This window comes from Archocentrus centrarchus, unplaced genomic scaffold (genome assembly GCF_007364275.1).
Source record: "Archocentrus centrarchus isolate MPI-CPG fArcCen1 unplaced genomic scaffold, fArcCen1 scaffold_43_ctg1, whole genome shotgun sequence".
NCBI lineage: Eukaryota > Metazoa > Chordata > Actinopteri > Cichliformes > Cichlidae > Archocentrus > Archocentrus centrarchus.
This window is the reverse complement of record NW_022060269.1, coordinates 645,582-664,201: the sequence shown is the minus strand read 5'-3', so window position 1 is coordinate 664,201 and position 18,620 is coordinate 645,582. Positions and strand designations below refer to the sequence as shown.

Genomic DNA, 18,620 nt, shown 5'->3' with positions numbered 1-18,620 from the left:
ACGGGGCATTTTTTTCAGGAAATGCATTTTTCTAGTTACTGTGTGTGTGTGTGTGTGTGTGTGTGTGTGTGTGAGAGAGACACAAAAAAAGCACCAGACCCACAGACAAGTGGCCAAATGACAGGGAGCACCTTGCTGCTGGAGCTGTATATGCAGCCTCACTAACGATCACAATGCTGTTCAGCTGTGGCAGTCAGGTGTAGGAGACGAGGAAGCGAGAGAGCAACTCTCTTTTGGGAATAGGCCACAAAGGTTAATGAACGTAACAATATACACTATATTAAATCAAGACCAAAGGCTTTCTTGTTTTGATGCTGTTCAGCTTAACGTTTACCTCATTCAGTTTTTCCTTTTTTTTGGAGTAGTTTGAGCAAATGCTGTTCAGCTTTCAATACTTTTTTGCTTGATTTAGTACAATATTAAAATCTGTGCCAGTTTAAATACATTTGTTTATATTTGAAAATAATTTTTAGATACTTTAAAACTTTTTTTCCATAATTCTCCATTTTCAATTCTATTCAATTTTATTTGTATAGCACCAAATCACAACAAAAGTTTGTATTGTGGATAAAGACCCTACAATAATCCAGAGAAAACCCAACAGTCCAAACGATGAGCAGCACTTGGTGACAGTGGGAAGGAAAAACTCCCTTTAACAGGAAGAAACCTGCAGCAGAACCAGGCTCAGGGAGGGGGCCGCATGTTTTTAAATGCGTCTTAAAATTTATTTTTGTTCGTTGGCCTTCAAATCAGAGTGAGAGCTATCTTTTTGAGCTGTTGTATTATTTTTTTAATCTTGTGATTTCTTAAATATACTTTTGATGTGTATGTGTGTTTGATGTATTCATTTTATTTTCCCTATGTACAGCACTTTGGTCAACTCTGTTGTTTTTTTAAATGTGCTTTATAATTAAATTTGGATTGGATGGATATAAAATAATCTATATTTCAGCTGTGTTAATTTAATTAACACTAAAGCAGCTGAAACTGATTACCAATTTAATTTCAATTCAGTTTTATTTGTATAGCACCAAATCACAACAAACAGTTGCCTCAAGACACTTTATATTGTAAGTTAAAGACCACACAATAATTACAGAGAAAAGTCACAATCAAAAAAATGACCCCTATGAACAAACACTTGACAGTGTAAAGGAAAAACAGGAGGAAACAGTTTCCTGTGAGCAGCTGAGGGTGAGGGGAGGGAGACAGGACAAAAGACACACTGGAAGAGAGACAGAGATTAATAATAATTAATGATTAAATGCAGAGTGGGCTATAAACACATAGTTGGCCTGAATCGGACCACAAGTCCATGAAAAAAAAAAAGAGAGATGCACACACAAATGCAAATTAAGAGTGTTTATTTTAAATTAAAAGGCGTGTGTAGTCAGTACAATCAGTAGTATTAGGTGCCGTTTACACGAAGCCGTTTTCACTGGAAACGGTGTCGTTTTGATGCGTTTCAGCCTTTCGTTTACACGATGGCGTTTCAGAAACGATCCGCGTTTACACGAGGACATGTGAAACGATGAAAACGATGTAGTTCTCATGCCAGGCCACAAGTTGGCGTTGGTTTTCTCTTTGCAAAGTTTGTTTATGCAAGACGCGCATGCGTGGAGTGACACAGTAGGTAGTGCGGCAAATTGTTCATTACTTACACAACGGCCAATGTGAGAGGTTTTGTGTGGACCGATGATGAGGTTGGATCGCTGCTGCACACAACGCTGAATTACAAAACGGTAAAAACACAAGAAAAGCATAAGAAGCACTCGTGAATCCGCGAGTACTGTTTATCAGTTTGCGCGTGCGCGAAAAACTGTGGCCGTCGCAACCATAGTGCGCATGTGCGAGTCGAGCGTTTTCAAATCATCCCGGTTTCAAGTGTTTACACGAAAACGCAAGCCGGTGCGTTTCTGAAACGCTCCACTCTGGACCCCGTTTCTGAAACACATCGTTTTCACTCTGTTGTCGTGTAAACAGAAGGGCGAAACGCATCAAAACGACACCGTTGTCGTGTAAACGCAAGGCCGAAACGCATCAAAACGACACCGTTTCAAAATGAAAACGGTCTCGTGTAAACGGCACCTAAGTGAGTGAGTTCCTGGTTCCACAGGTGAAGTCTGACAATTGCAATAATCCGACCCCAATTTCTCCAGCAGCTTCTCCTCAGGTGTAAGCCAATCACAGTTGATGAGCTGATTTATTTAAATATCATCTGACGGGTTTGAATTTCCTTTGTCTTCATGCTTAGTGCTTCCTCAGTCATAACTGCAAGCTGAGTACACTATACTAATTGTACTGCTATGGACAATTAGCAACAACAAAAATCAGTTTCATTGTAATCTTTATTTCTGGGCTTTGGTTACTGTGGGACAGCTGTGTGAGCATTAGAGGCGTTACCAGCTGATGCTACTTAGAGCTGAAGGGGTACATCTGTTTCCCTTCACCTTGATGCTAAGTAAGCCACTTTGCTCCGATCGGGATGTTTGTGACTGCAACATTGTCATCCAACCTCTGCATTCACAGCTGAATCCACATGAAATGTGTTTAAGTACATATTTTTCTGGTTTTGTCAAACAGAATGACAATGACGACAGAACGAGCTGCAGCGCTCCTGTTGGCTGCTTCTCTGTCACTCACAGCCCTCTCAATGAAAGGAGCAGACAGAGGACAGAAGATGAACTGTGCAGTATTTGAAGTACACATTCTGTAGAAATATGAGACCATGAACATGTCTTAAAGTGGTAGCATGGTAGACAGTTAATGCTGTGGAAGTTTTTAAATAAAAGCCCCTTTTTGATTGAACAAAATTAATGGGATGCTGAAAACTGTATCAGATTTTAAATAAAAGTCCGCAGTTAGTTACAGGAGTTTATGGGCATGCTTAGATAAGATTCATATTCAATGTTTTTCAACCTTTTACAGTAGCAATGTCAATTGCTGATTCCCTTTAGTGCTTATAACCAACCTCATTCCCTTCAGTTTAAAGACTGGTCAGTTTTAAGTATTTAAACTGCCATTTTCAGATCCTAGCTGCTCCTGTCTGCCTTTCTGATACACTCACACTGCAGGACAACACCACAGAGCCTCCATCCACATGAATGGGATTGAATGTTCAGAGCTACAATTGGGTGAATAACTGCTAGAACAGGACAAGCAGAACATTTCATGTTTTCTTTCTCTGTTGGGTCCACAATTTTCACTCTAGAGCCATCACCCATACTTCTTGGGATGCTCACATTTTTTTCTTTAAAGCACATGGATACAGTTTATGTTTTGATTTTTGAGCCATTTCTCAAGAGCCAAATCCATTTCAGGGAAATTTGGCTGTAGTGCACTCACTGAATCCCATCACCATGGTAATGCAGCAGCTTCTCCTCTGACAAAGATTCAAGTCAATGACGGTTGATTCAGTTAAATCATCTCATTGGCTGATTGAATCTCCTCTCTGTGATTGACTGAGACCTGTCAGTTTCTAAATGTTTTTCTGAGTCAGGTGGTTAAATATGATTATGGGGAACTACTTCAAATTGACTTGGATGCATTTCAATCTAATTCCAGCATTTTATCAGCACGCTACAGACCAAATCCAACTGTAGCAACAATCCCAGGGCAATTTCTTGAAAAACTGCAGTCTAGTATTTTTGATGATACATTTTTATTTTCACAATTGGAAGCTTGAACTTCACTTTGTAAAATCTCTTTACCATGATGCAGATCAGCGCACATCCACAATGCTTTATATAAACCTGTGTATGTTGTAATATAAGAATAAAGCATTACAAAATATTGTCACTGAATTACATATTATTAATTTCATCAGGATCCAGACAAGAAAAAACACGGTGCTATTTTACTGCATTGGCATGGTCACCATTTAATTTGTCAAATCAAATTACATTTTATTCCCAAAATGCAAATAATTGTAATAATTAGATGCAATTCAATAAATTTTCAGTGCACCATGCTCCTCTTTTCTTCCTCTTCACTGTCACTGTCTGCTTAGAGGCCACTGTCTGATCCTTGGCGTTCTCTGATGCTCCCTAGCTACATTCTCCCCTGCCACCAGTTTGCAGACCGCACCTTCTGCATAGGATGCAGTCCACCTGTGTGCACCTTTCTCCACTAAATATTCCTCCCTCTTCTTAAAGTACATGTTCACCACAGCCATTTCCATCCTTGTCACAAAAGCCATCATCTCTTCTTCCGCATTTCTCTCTTTAACATCATGCCTACCCAACACCTCCTTATTGCCTCTGTTCCCTTCACGTACATGTCCACTGAAGTCTGCTCCAATCACCAATCTCACCCCTCAGGGTCACCCTGTACCACTGTTCAACTTACTCCAGAATTCCTCTTTCTCTTCCAATTGGTATCCAACCTGTGGGGCAGACATACTGACAAGAATGAACATCACCCTTCAACTTCCAGCTTCAAACTTATGATCCTGTCTGACACTCTCTTCACCTGCACAACAGGATCCACATACTCTTCCTTCAAGATTACCCCTACTCCATTTCTGGTCCTATCTACACCATGGTAGAACAGCTTGAATCCACCTCCAATCCTCCTGACCTTGCATCCTTTCCACCTGGCCTCCTTCACACGCACAATATATCTACTTTCCTCCTCTCCATATCAGTCCGATCTCTCCCTTCACCAGTCATAATCCTTACATTTTGAGGCCCTACTCTCACCTCCACACTCCTGCCTTTCCTTCTCTCTCCCCGCATCCTAACACACCTTCCCCCTCTCCTCTTCCTTTGTCTTCAACAGCACAGTTTCCACCAGCACCCTGTTGGGCAATAGCACTGGAGACAGTCATTGTTAAACCCAGGCATCAACCAGTCCAGTATGGAAGTCTAATTTTTTGTATGATTCACATGATTGATTTGGCCAAGATTTTATGCTGGTTGCCCTTCCCAGTGCAACACTCCCCTTTTTTTCTGGGCCTGGGACCGGCACTAGGAGTACACTGGCATGTGGCACCCCCATCAGGTGTGTTGAAGCAGAGACACATCTACAACCTGCAGGACACCGGCCCTCGAGGCCTGGATTTGAGGATCCGTGATGTACATACATGAATTAGTCAATTATGATTCAATATCAGATATTATATATCATGATTCTAAAAGGACCCAGTCTGTAAAATTAATACTTTTAAGACTTGTACTATTACTTAAGTAGTATTATGGGTTTATGTAAGTAAAGACTATTAATGTTTATTTCACCACTTTGTAAAACAGTTATTTAATGCAAAATTGTTTTTTTTTCATAAGATATCATCTGCATGAGGACACAGGGCTGCACATGTGCCTGAAAATGGTGCCCCACAGTTTTAAAACATGATGTTCAGATCGTGTGTGTGTGTGTGTGTGTGTGTGTGTGTGTGTGTGTGTGTGTGTGTGTGTGTGTGTGTGTGTGTGTGTGTGTGTAATGAATTCATTAGCTAGCATTTATTAACTGCTCATTTCCATAGGGCTATAAAGACAAAGCTAGACAGCCAATGGAGATTTACATAGAAGAAAGGACCGCATACATGGTGGTGGGGGCAGGGCCATGATTTAATACATGCATGTATGTTGGTGATGTGTACATGAGAACCAAAGAGGAGAAATCTAGAGGGTCCAAAAAACAGGAAATACATAAATCTCCATTTGCTGCACCTCCTTCACATGTGCTGTGTTTTGTCTGGTTCAAGTCTTTGAATGTGTGTTGGTGTGTGTGAGTACACATTTGTCCAGGAAAAATGTCCTGTTTCCTTGTATGCAGATGAACTTATCCAGTCGGAGTAGGTAGATGTGCGTCAAATAATGAACGCATGTGAATGTGAGGAATCACCAAATAACTGAATTTTTAAAATATCGTTTTAATCTTAACAGTTACTGCAGAAATGCATTCATTAAACAAGACACAAAGTAGTCAATATCATGTGCATTTAAAAAGCAGCAAAGATAAGACAGCTGCACAACAGAATTACAATATTACATAAAACCTAAAGTGGGCAAATTAAAATTGCATTTTCTGGTGCAAGCCTTGTTGGTGTCCAAGACTCCTGAACATAGTGTCTCAGAGGTTTAGAAAAGGGCAGCTTTTCTCTGGTCCAGGTGCACTCCGAGTATTGACTCTCAGGTAATGCTGTTCTCTGTACTTCAGACTGTGTGAGGGCCTTCCAGTGGATAAATTCCTGAGTTATCCATAGGACAGTAATAAAAATGTTCTCAAGCCTGTCAAGAAGTTAATGTCACTCTTCTCCTCTTCACAGCAGTACATGTGCGAGTGATCAACAAAGGATCGCATGAATATGTGTGCGAACCAGTGTTAATTTCTTTGACGAAATATTTTTGCCATAGTTTTTGTTGACTTTTTTTTTCATGACGATAACGAGACAATAACTAAATAAAAACGACCTAAAATGATAAAAACGATGACGAAATTAATTCACACTTTCGTCAAAGAATGAAAACGAGACAAAAATGCTTGGTGGGGACGAAATCCAATCAGAACTGATTACATTTTGTGAAAGGAGGGGACAAGTTAGGAAAACATCCAATCAAACGCACAGTTGCACAAATTTGCTCTAAACCCGGGAAGACCAAACTAGCCTGTGATTGGTTGTTCTTTCCGATAGAACTAAGTGATGTAAACAATGTCAGCAGGGAGAAAGAGAAGAGCCGATGTATGGACACATTTGGCCTTTGACGTTGTGACAAACAAAACGATGTGTAAACCATGTGGGGCGACTATCTTGGTCAAAAACACGACAAATCTTAAACAGCATCTGCAAACCAGTCACCCAGATCTCCATGCAAAGGTCAGCATTTTAATGTCATGCAGGGTAAAGTGTTTTTCCCAGTTTGTGTTTAGAGAAAATCTCCACACCGCGGTGGATTAGCCTTTATAATCTTAGTCCTGAACACTGCCCTGTACCTTTCAGAGGGTCCTGCTGTAAAACACTCGGATTATCTCAGTAAGGTGGTGTTAATGATCAGGTGTGTGGGAAGCAGGTGAAACACTAATGTTAATATTATTAATAATATTCCATAACTTTTAATAAATGTTTAATTTTGTGTGTGTGTGTGTGTGTTTGTGTGTGTGTGTGTGTATAAGGACTAATTCAAGGGAACTGAAGAAAAAGCATTTACATTTTACACCCTTTATATTTTAGTCGAGTAAATCGACTGTAGATTTAATTTTCAATTCAATTCAATTCAATTTTATTTATATAGCGCCAAATCACAACAAACTGTCGCCTCAAGGCGCTTTGTATTGTGGGTAAAGACCCTACAATAATACAGAGAAAACCCAACAGTCAAAACAACCCCCTATGAGCAGCACTTGGCGACAGTGGAAAGGAAAATCTCCCTTTTAACAGGAAGAAACCTCCAGCAGAACCAGGCTCAGGGAGGGGGGGTCATCTGCCGCGACCGGGTGGGCTGAGGGGAGAGAAAGACATGCTGTGGAAGAGAGCCAGAGATTAATATCAATTAATGATTAAATGCAGAGTGGAGTATAAACAAAGTAAATAAGGTGAATGAGAAACAGTGCATTATGTGAACCCCCCAGCAGACTAGGCCTATAGCAGCATAACTAAGGGGTGGTTCAGGGTCACCTGATCCAGCCCTAACTATAAGCTTTATCATAAAGGAAAGTTTTAAGCCTAATCTTAAAATAGAGAGGGTGTCTGTCTCCCGAATCCAAGCTGGAAGCTGGTTCCACAGAAGAGGCGCCTGAAAGCTGAAGGCTCTGCCTCCCATTCTACTCTTAAGTATCCTAGGAACCACAAGTAAGCCAGCAGTCTGAGAGCGAAGTGCTCTGTTGGGGTGATATGGTACTATGAGGTCTTTGAGATAAGATGGTGCCTGATTATTCAAGACCTTGTATGTGAGGAGAAGAATTTTAAATTCTATTCTAGATTTAACAGGGAGCCAATGAAGAGAAGCCAATATGGGAGAAATCTGCTCTCTCTTTCTAGTCCCTGTCAGTACTCTAGCTGCAGCATTTTGGATCAGCTGAAGGCTTTTCAGAAAGCTTTAGGACAGCCTGATAATAATGAATTACAATAATCCAGCCTAGAAGTAATAAATGCATGAATGAGCTTTTCAGCATCACTCTGAGAAAGGATGTTTCTAATTTTAGAAATATTGCGCAAATGCAAAAAAGCGGTCCTACATATTTGTTTAATATGTGCATTGAAGGACATATCCTGGTCAAAAATGACTCCAAGATTCCTCACAGTGTTACTGGAGGCCAAAGTAATGCCATCCAGAGTAAGTATCTGGTTAGACACCATGTTTCTAAGATTTGTGGGGCCGAGAACAAGAATTTCAGTTTTATCTGAATTTAGAAGCAGGAAATTAGAGGTCATCCAGGCCTTAATATCTTTAAGACATTCCTGCAGTTTAACTAATTGATGTGTGTCATCTGGCTTCATTGATAGGTAAAGCTGAGTATCATCTGCATAACAATGAAAATTGATGCAGTGCTTTCTAATAATACTGCCTAAGGGAAGCATGTATAATGTAAATAAAATTGGTCCTAGCACAGAACCCTGTGGAACTCCATAATTAACCTTAGTGTGTGAAGAAGACTCCCCATTTACATGAACAAATTGGAGTCTATGAGATAAATATGATTCAAACCACTGCAGTGCAGTACCTTTAATACCTATAGCAAGCTCTAATCTCTGTAATAAAATGTTATGGTCAACAGTATCAAAAGCTGCACTGAGGTCCAACAGGACAAGAACAGAGATGAGTCCACTGTCAGAGGCTCTAAGAAGATCATTTGTAACCTTCACTAATGCTGTTTCTGTACTGTGATGAATTCTGAAACCTGACTGAAACTCTTCAAATAAACCGTTCCTCTGCAGATGATCAGTTAGCTGTTTTACAACTACTCTTTCAAGAATCTTTGAGAGAAAAGGAAGGTTGGAGATTGGCCTATAATTAGCTAAGACAGCTGGGTCAAGTGATGGCTTTTTAAGCAGAGGTTTAATTACAGCCACCTTGAAGGTCTGTGGTACATAGCCAACTAATAAAGACTGATCATTTTTAAGATTGAAGCATCAATAATTGGAAAGACTTCTTTGAACAGTCTAGTAGGAATGGGATCTAACAAACATGTTGCTGGTTTGGAGGAAGTAACTATTGAAGTTAACTCTGAAAGATCAACTGGAGCAAAAGAGTCTAAGCAAATACCAGCAGTGCTGAAAGCAGCCGAACATGAAGAATAATCTTTGAGATGGTTATGAATAATTTTTTCTCGAATGTCTAAAATTTTATTTGTAAAGAAACCCATGAAGTCACTACTAGTTAACGTGAAAGGAATACTCAGCTCTACAGAGCTCTGACTCTTTGTCAGCCTGGCTACAGTGCTGAAAAGAAACCTGGGGTTGTTCTTATTTTCTTCAATTAATGATGAATAGTAAGATGTCTTAGCTTTACGGAGGGCTTTTTTATAGAGCAGCAAACTCTTTTTCCAGGCTAAATGAGCATCTTCTAATTTAGTGAGACGCCATTCCCTCTCCAGCTTTCGGGTTATCTGCTTTAAGCTGTGCGTTTGTGAATTATACCACGGAGTCAGGCACTTCTGATTTGAAGCTTTCCTTTTCAGAGGAGCCACAGTATCCAAAGTTATACGCAGTGAGGATGTAAAACTATTGACGAGATAATCGACCTCATTGGGAGCAGAGTTTAGGTAGCTGCTCTGCACTGTGTTGGCACATGGCACTGAAGAGCATAACAATGAAGGAATTAGATCCTTAAACTTAGTTACAGCACTTTCAGAAAGACTTCTACTATAATTAAACTTATTCCCCACTGCTGTGTAATCCATTAAAGTAATGTAAATGTTACTAAGAAATGATCAGACAGGAGGGGGCTTTCAGGGAATACTGTTAAGTCTTCAGTTTCTATGCCATATGTTAGGACAAGATCCAGAGTATGATTAAAGTGGTGGGTGGGCTCCTTTACATTTTGAGAGAAGCCAATTGAATCTAACAATAGATTAAATGCAGTGTTGAGGCTGTCATTCTCAGCATCTACATGGATGTTGAAATCACCCACTATAATTATTTTATCTGAACTGAGCACTAAATCAGATAAAAGTCTGAGAAATCAGACAGAAACTCTGAGTAGGGACCAGGTGGACGATAGATAATAACAAATAAAACAGGTTTTTGATTTTCCCAATTAGGATGGACAAGACTAAGAGTCAGGCTTTCAAAAGAATGAAAACTTTGTCTGGGTCTGTGATTAATTAATAAGCTGGAATTGAAGATTGCAGCTAATCCTCCTCCTCGACCTGTGCTTCGAGCATTCTGACAGTTACTGTGACTCGGGGGTGTTGATTCATTTAAACTAACATATTCATCCTGCTGTAACCAGGTTTCTGTAAGGCAGAATAAATCAATACGTTGATCAATTATTAAATCATTTACTAATAGGGACTTGGAAGAGAGAGACCTAATGTTTAACAATCCACATTTAATTGTTTTATTCTTTGGTGCAGTTGATGAAGCTGTATTATTTATTGTTTTTGAATTTTTATGCTTAAATAGCTTTTTGCTGATTTTAGCTTTGGTTTTTGGTGGTCTGGGAGCAGGCACAGACTCTATGGGGATGGGGTTTTGGGGGGATGGCAGGAGGAGAGAAGCTGCAGAGAGGCGTGTAAGACTGCAACTCTGCTTCCTGGTCTCAACCCTGGGTAGTCAGTTTTTAGGAGGGTTAATAAATTTGGCCAGATTTCTAGAAATGAGAGCTGCTCCATCCAAAGTGGAATGGATGCCGTCTCTCCTAACAAGACCAGGTTTTCCCCAGAAACTTTGCCAATTATCTATGAAGCCCACGTCGTTTTTTGGACACCACTCAGACAGCCAGCGATTCAAGGAGAACATGCGGCGAAACATGTGGCTCCGGGTCTGATTGGGGAGGGGCCCAGAGAAAACTACAGAGTCCGACATCGTTTTTGCAAAGTTACACACCGAGTCAATATTAATTTTAGTGACCTCCGATTGGCGTAACCGGGTGTCATTACTGCCGACGTGAATAACGATCTTACCAAATCTACGATTAGCCTTAGCCAGCAGTTTCAAATTTCCATGAATGTCGCCTGCTCTGGCCCCTGGAAGACATTTGACTATGGTCGCCGGTGTCTCTAGCTTCACGTTTCTCAAAACAGAGTCACCAATAACCAGAGTTTGTTCCTCGGCGGGTGTGTCGCCGAGTGGAGAAAAACGGTTAGAGACGTGAACAGGTTGGTGGTGTACCCGGGGCTTCTGCTTAGGACTACGCTTCCTCCTCACCGTCACCCAGCTGGCCTGTTTTCCCTGCTGCTCGGGATCTGTTGGGGGGGAGCTAACGGCGGCTAAGCTACCATGGTCCGCACCCGCTACAGGGGCCTGGCTAGATGTAGGATTTTCCAGGGTGCGGAGCCGAGTCTCCAGTTCAGAAAGCCTGGCCTCCAGAGCTACAAACAGACTACATTTATTACAAGTACCGTTACTGCTAAAGGAGGCCGAGGAGTAACTAAACATGTGACACCCAGAGCAGGAAAGTGCAGGAGAGACAGGAGAAGCAGCCATGCTGGTAGTGAGTCGGCTAAGGGCTAAGCTACTAGCTGAGCTAAGCTAGCGAATTTCTAAAAACAAATAAAGTGAGTAATGTGAATACAGGTGATTCAGCAAAGAGTATGCTATTTAAAGTAGGTGAAGATTACACTAAAATATGTTATTATCCAGATAAATCGAGTTATACAGATATAACAGCTAACAGACAGCAAAACACTGTGCTCCGAAACAGGAACAGGAAGTGATACAATACCGCAGTGAGAGCCAACACCAAGTGGGTGTTTAGTCGACAATATTATGTTAATTTCATTGACTAAAACTAAAATTATTCAGATGACTGAATTATGACTAAAACTAAATTACATTTTCGTCAAAATGGACTAGTTCTTATATAGCGCTTTTCTACTCAGATATGAGCACTCAAAGCGCTTCCCTTAGCAAAAAGTAGTATACTTAAGTTCATTTTATGAAGTATACTTAAGTATAAGTATAAGTATAGCAAGTATACTATAGACCATGTACTTTAAGTGTACTAGAAAGTATACCAATTTAATACTTTTTCGGACTAAATTGGAACATTTCAAGTTTATGAAAGTATACTTTAAAGTTCATTTTAAGTTTGCAAAAGTATACAACAAGTACACTCATCTATATACTATCAATGTACTTGGTATATCCCTCTCATATGCTTAAAGTATACCACAAGTACACTTATCGATATACTGCCATTGTACTAGTTATATACTTTGAGTCCCTATTTTTATTGTATACTTTAAGTATACTGTTATAAATGTTGGTTATTTCACTAGCTTATTTGTTATACTTTAAGTTTGCTTGGCACATCACTTGTAGCTTACTATTTATATACTGGAAATATACTCCTTAAAGTATTCTTAAAGTTTATGAAAGTGTGATGCATTTACAAAATCACAAGACAGAATGTTGAAAACAAGTTTTATATATTTTCAAAGATTTCAAACATTTCAAAAACAAAGACCTATGAAATCAAGTTCTACCTTACTGGATAAAATGAAAGGAAAAAGTGCACATTTGCATGTAAAAATGTAAACATAATGGTCTCGCCAAGATCAAGTCCTTATTTGTAAAAAGTGGTAAAGCAAAACTTGTGCATATGCTTGTAAAAATGTAAACATAGCATCTTCAACTGAGAAATAAAGTCCTTCCTTGTCAAAAAAGGTAAAAGAAAAGCACACCTTTGGAACCAAAAATAAAAAAGACAGAAACAAAATCTGTACTTTTATGACTTCTTTTCATCTACTTGTTGGCGTAGCTTATGTTGTTGCATTTCTTTCTTATGATTCGTCTCACATCTTGCATGGTGGGTGTCAGGAGATTTCACCTGGGCATGGGCTGTGAGTGAAAAAACACATACAGAACAAACCATTACCTCAGTGTTATTCTTATTCACTGTCCACAATTAACACATGTCATGGCAGGGAGGATGGTTTATCAGGTACATTTCTGAACTTAAATGCAATCAGCAAAAACTGTTATAAAGGGATTGCACACACATCACACGCCAGTCAGACTGAATAAGGCAGAGTGCAACTGAGTGGCAAAACAATGGACAGCGTGCTGGCAGTGACATCACGTGTAAATCCTCTGTAATTTACGACAACTGAAAAGCCTCGATTGTTTACCATCATATAGAAGCATTAGTATGTATTGTTTTTATTTTATTTTATTTGTAGTACTGATAGTGTGAGTGAGTGTCTGATTATAACTATGTCTCTACCTATTATTCCAGTTTTGCCTTAAATTAAATGCACTCACCAAATATAGCATCAAGCTTGGTGTTATCCAGTTGTGGTTTTGATTCCACATCTTTGTGGGCCCCGACTGCCTCCCGGTCAAACTTGAGTTGGACAGCGTGTCTACCATAGATGAACACCGCAAGATCCCCAATGTACAATGCTGAACTTGCAGTTCGCAGAGACTTCAGCTTTAGTCTTGGGACTTTTAAATCACAACCTGGCGTATAGAGGCACCTGCAAAACATTTGACTATTACTCACCAAATAATGATGAAACAATTATATAAAATTTCTTTGTAAATCTATTCATTTATCAGTGCAGTGAATATGCATTGGCCTATAATCTATAGACTAACTCCATAACATGAGAAATTTGGGGGGCATCATCATAGCATTTCCAAATCAATCATTATTTGTATACATCCAGCACAAAGTTGATTAATATGCTTCTTTTTAAATTATGTGTATAGTCACAAGGTGTAGAGGGAAATTGTATAGCAAACATTTCCCCACATGGATAAACACATACCCTATCAATGCATTTTGAGGTATTTACCATATTATGAGGGTCAGACAACACTTGAGGAGAGGCGGGTGGTCAAACTTGTTGGTCTGGTGTGGGTGTTGACCAGGTGGAAGCAGGAGTTGAGATCTGAACAGTGATTTTTTTCTAAGATCTCTTTCAGCGTTGTCACTACTGCTGGAAGCTCTGTAAAGGGAATGAAAACAAGGCAACAAAAGCTTTGTGTCATTACTGTGTTTTGAGACCATTTTAAAACATTAAATTAGTCATTTTTGTTATGAAGACCGTGACTGGAAGTGGCGCTGATTAGGCAGAAACAGGAAGCAGGAGGAGACTGAATTAGCCAAAACCATATAAATGTCAGGTTGAAGCCAGGTGTGGACCTTTTTCCACACTTGGCAGCAGATCCCAGCTCTCCCTGCCAGCAATTGTTTGTCTGTGTGATTTGTGAGTCTCTTTTTTCAGATTTCAATGCTTCAGTATGGGAGTATAAGAAAATTTCACTTTATTGTGTTATTAAGTTTAGTTCATTATACCTGACCTGCACACCCACAGTGTTTGACTTCAGGAATCAGTATAGGCACATATTCAGTCGTTAAAAGCTGTTGTTTTATAATTTGCTTTAGGCTACTTGAATTGATAAAGAGAAAATACCTCTCATAGCATCTAGTATCTCTTTCCCATAGTCTGCTTTCAGGCTCTCGATTTCTCTCTGAAGCTCTTTCACTTTCTTCTGTGCTCCACTCCAGTTTCTGGGCAGCTGCTCCTCATCTGATGACTCCTCATTTGAGTTAGTTGACTACACCAAAACACGTGAAATCAAAGAATCAGCCAGAATTAGGATCAGGCAGAAATTCCACACCATAATTATTGCTTCAACTCAAAATACCACAATAGTCAAATTTTTTACCTCTGAAGATATTTTGTTTGCCAGCTGCTTCTTCAGCTCTTCTATCATCACTCTTTTTCAGCACACGATGACTTCTTTCTCTTCTGTTAAAATTATAATTCAGTTTTATATGTTTATAACAGGCAAATATAATAACATCCATGGTAATGATGATTTACTTGCATTTACAGAGTCAGCTGCACCACTGATGGATCATACCTAGATTCAAAAATGTGTAACTCAAAACAAAAATCATATAACTATGGAGTTAAGTTTTATGCACACCAGAAATGATAAAGAAATGTCACTTAGAATCAGCTGGTGTCATACCAAGGTATTTATTTTCTGTAATTAAAAAACTGCCAATGTGAACACCCCTTTAGCTTTTTCATATAGGGTATAGATGAAGCTATGAAGCTAACTGAGAAGCAATACAATTAACAACTTACCACCAACCATCAAAACCTTTGCTGGGAAAAAGGCTGGAGCTGACTTTTTTCTGCCTTTTATGTCCCACTTTATCTTCATCCATCCGTCTTCTTCTTCTAGATCAGGGCACTGAGTGATTACTTTTGGATATTGTTGCTGGTCGTCAGTACTCATCCATAAAATCTTCCCAACTTCCACAGTCTTGTCCTTGAAATAATAAATGGCAAATGGCATTGTGGTATCTAATGCTGAAAATTCAATTTTAGCTAGGATATGTCTTCTCCTCCTTCTCCTTTCCTTGTTGATACTGGTTGAGACCGTTATTTATTTATTTTTTTTGCAAGGGAGACCTTGAATTGGCGCGTGAGCGCTAATTTAAAATTGGGAGGCTCCCATTGGCTGCCAGGTAGGGGCGGGACCATGGCCAGAAGTGCCGTACCAGAAATTTCTGTGGCTATAGTACCTGGAAGAAGCTGAGCTAGCTCATTAGAGCTAACGTGGCTAAACAGTGTGGACCTTATCAAAGATATTTAGAGGATTACACAGCAGAGATTCCAAGGACTACCAAGTACAGATGGAAAGTAAAAGTAAGTAACAGATAATGAATTTGCTCGCACATAAAATTCTGTACTGCTCAGATGTTTCCAGTTAGGCTACATTAGCCGCATTAGTCACGTTGGAATGTTAGCAGCTTGTAATCTTAAATGAAAGATTACATGGCTGCTACCGTTAAAGGTAGCGTTTTTGTTTGACTATGAGTGACAGACTTGTAAGCTAATGTCCGAATGCAAGTTTGTGTGAGTTGTCTTTTACAGTGATTGTTACGCAGCCAATGTAACGGGGAGTAAGTGAGCCGTAGTAAAAATGTTTATATGCAAGGAGTCTATTAAAACTGTTATGTTTTAATGTTTGATGTGTAAGATCTGAACACAGCTAGCAGCTAGCTGCTTACAATTCAGGTGAGATTTCTTTTCAATAAAGTTGGCAGAATAGGGAAAGTTGAATCTGGTTTTAATTTCAAAGACAATTGATACCCATGCATTATGTACAGTCTCATGCGGAGGCAACTTCCCAAAATATGTTGGGATGATCTTAAATGCACTCAGTATACCCAAAGGGAATGAAAGGACCTGAGTAATAATTTACATTTATGTTTGAACACCCCACCTTTTCAGGATAGGGCAGAACTACAGGACAACTCACGAGATCACATTAGTCAGCCCACTGCTTCCCATAGAGAAGTTACAGATGATGTCAACAGTAGGAGCTCTTCCACACCTAGGCTTTTGGATTCTGCCCTTCAACAGGTAAATATGCAAAAGCACAGTTTCAGTCTAAGTGGAATTGTTGTGTTGCCAGTATACATTCCCCCATGTATCTGGGTAATCTTCATATCCTGCTTGATTAAAGTTTAAGAATCTTTCCTAAATTGTGCTTTCAGCTCCCCAACTAGGTACATTATCATAAGCACCTGTCATATGCCACATTACTGACTTATTTTTCTCCCATGACACAATAAGCAGTTGAGGTGGAAAGCACTGAAGTTGTCAGAAAATTAAAGTTTACACTTACTCTGTTTATGATTTGATGATTGGACTTGACATAAAGGGAGTTAATTCATTCAGTTGTTCATTGTCTTTCTCTTGTTAAACTGTAGAATATCAGTCATGATGACATCAACACAGATGGTCACATGACTTACACTTCGACCAGTGGAGAGGAAGAACTCAATTCCAGCAGTGAAGATGAATTTGATAGTGAGAGCTCTTCCACAGACAGCCTGTTGGATATGGACATTCAAGAGGTACATTGGGGTAGGGTGGGGGAATACACTAGGCCAAGTTTGTTAGCATAGTAATATGCTTCAGAGGGCCTTCAGTGACACTCTCACGGAAGTGTCAACAGTGCACACATTTTCCAATACATTTAGTTAGAGGTTTGCTGTAATGGTTGGGCACATTCATACCACACTTATGTGCATTTTGAGCTATCCTCTAGCTGAACCAAAGTGTAGACAAATGACAACATTGCTAACAAAAAAGCAAAAGTTACATTTTTTTATTCTCTTTCCTTTGTTCACATGTAGAATGATAATATAGATAACCACACCGACACAGAAGACCACTGGAGTAACACTTCCAGCAGTGAAAATGAAGATGATGAACTCGACACTGAGAAACCAACCACAAGCCAGTTGGATGTGGACGTCTCAGAGGTGAATGCACCATTCTATGGGTTAGTTTATATACGCTTCCTTTAATCTTTTAATTAATTACTTCAAGTTATCTTTTTCCCTTGTCAACTTGTAAAATGATGAAGCTCTGCCACATTCTGAAGAGGACTTGATTGGTGCTGCCATTGATGAAGCTGAAAACCATGCTGATGACGAAAACGTGATGGAGGGGAGTGCAAGAGGAAATGAACCTGAATTTCCAGTGGTATGTAGACAGTGGTTCAATAACACATTGTTAGTAGTTACTATTCGCACATTACATACAATTGGAACATTTGGAGACAGTACTACATAATAATAATGATGATAATACACACTGTATGTGTTAACTGTTACTCGTTCTAATTTATACATGCTTTTTCTATCTTTTTTTCCTATATCCATAGGGCATTGAAGACCACGCAGATGGTGACAAGCCCCTATATCCTGGTGCACCTTTTTCAAAGGGAGAAAGTTTATTGATGCTGATGTCCTATGTGCTGCATAACAACTTAACAGGCAAAGCACTTACTCATTTACTGAAACTGTTCAATCTAATGTTTCCAGGTTTGATTCCACCCTCACATTCAATTCAGTCTTTTGTTGAAGAACTTTACTTTAGTAAAAGGAAAACAGAAAATTGTGAAATGCTAAATGAAAATGTCAGAGGTTTTGGTCACCCCCCGGTGCAAACAAGTATAAAAATGTCATATAGGCTTGCCATTGTGGAAATCTAAGCAACTGCTTTTGGTCTTAGGACCGTTTTTTGGTAAATGGACTTGTGTATCACAGTCAAAACTATGACAGACTAAAGAAGAGACACAATAGTGCTGCATGCTTGAAAGATGGTACATTTTGTTTAATTACTGACTTAGTTATTTTTAAACAAACATGTTCACATCAAATCCCTGCTTTTTGTTCATGTGGCAAACTATGTTGTGTTTTAGTTGAGGTACTTATTAAATCAGTTATACTTATTAAATATGTAAAGATTCACACATCAGTGTACAAAGTACTTTCGTACATGTTGTGAAAAAAGCTGAAACTGTTAATGCTGTCTGGCCTGACATGATCAAAACAAAATGTGTTCTTGTTGAAACAGCTGATACTATGTACATAACACCATTGCCAAACCCTTATGAAAGGGACTCGCTTGATCAATAAAGTCAAGTCAAAGGTTTTCTGTTTTTGTGTATGATTTTTAAGGTACATAAAGATAAT

At 39.3% G+C, this 18,620-nt stretch overlaps 2 long non-coding RNA genes across 2 annotated transcripts; one reads left to right on the top strand and one right to left on the bottom strand.

Annotated features, from left to right (window-relative positions):
* Nucleotides 1–12,635: 12,635 nt before the first annotated feature.
* On the bottom strand, nucleotides 12,636–15,501 carry LOC115777128 (uncharacterized). The gene is made up of 5 exons (XR_004019587.1): nucleotides 14,780–15,501; nucleotides 14,524–14,668; nucleotides 13,903–14,055; nucleotides 13,367–13,581; nucleotides 12,636–12,943 (listed from the first exon to the last, which is right to left on the bottom strand). It is a non-coding gene; the product is annotated as an uncharacterized LOC115777128 (long non-coding RNA).
* Nucleotides 15,502–15,636: 135 nt separating this feature from the next.
* On the top strand, nucleotides 15,637–17,850 carry LOC115777125 (uncharacterized). The gene is made up of 6 exons (XR_004019586.1): nucleotides 15,637–15,774; nucleotides 16,363–16,494; nucleotides 16,845–16,991; nucleotides 17,274–17,402; nucleotides 17,507–17,625; nucleotides 17,807–17,850. It is a non-coding gene; the product is annotated as an uncharacterized LOC115777125 (long non-coding RNA).
* Nucleotides 17,851–18,620: the final 770 nt, after the last annotated feature.